Raw genomic sequence first — 496 nt, forward strand, 5'->3', positions numbered from 1 at the left:
GATTTTTTTTTACTGTGTTATAAAATTTTAATCCCTTTTGATTTTCTCACCAACCACATTTGCCCTCCGAGGAATTGTGGAAGTAAGAAACTCTCAGGCCATGAACTTTGATCTCTTTCGTTATTCATAATATGTTTCACTTTAATTATTTTTTAGGATTTCAAAATATTTTGTTGTTTGCAATATTTAAATGGTATAATTTACTTTTTATTAAACAAACCAAGTAACTATCTCGTTCTCAAAATTAACTTAACGATTAAAAAGTAAATTAAAATGGTCTCAAATTTATAAAAACTATAATAGATGAAATTTGACAATTTAGACTTAATTATATATTATTATGANGTTTGCAATAGGTATAATTTACTTTTTATTAAACAAACCAAGTAACTATCTCGTTCTCAAAATTAACTTAACGATTAAAAAGTAAATTAAAATGGTCTCAAATTTATAAAAACTATAATAGATGAAATTTGACAATTTAGAATTTAGACTT

The sequence above is a fragment of the Arachis ipaensis genome, chromosome B09, assembly GCF_000816755.2.
Source record: "Arachis ipaensis cultivar K30076 chromosome B09, Araip1.1, whole genome shotgun sequence".
Taxonomy (NCBI): Eukaryota; Viridiplantae; Streptophyta; class Magnoliopsida; order Fabales; family Fabaceae; genus Arachis; species Arachis ipaensis.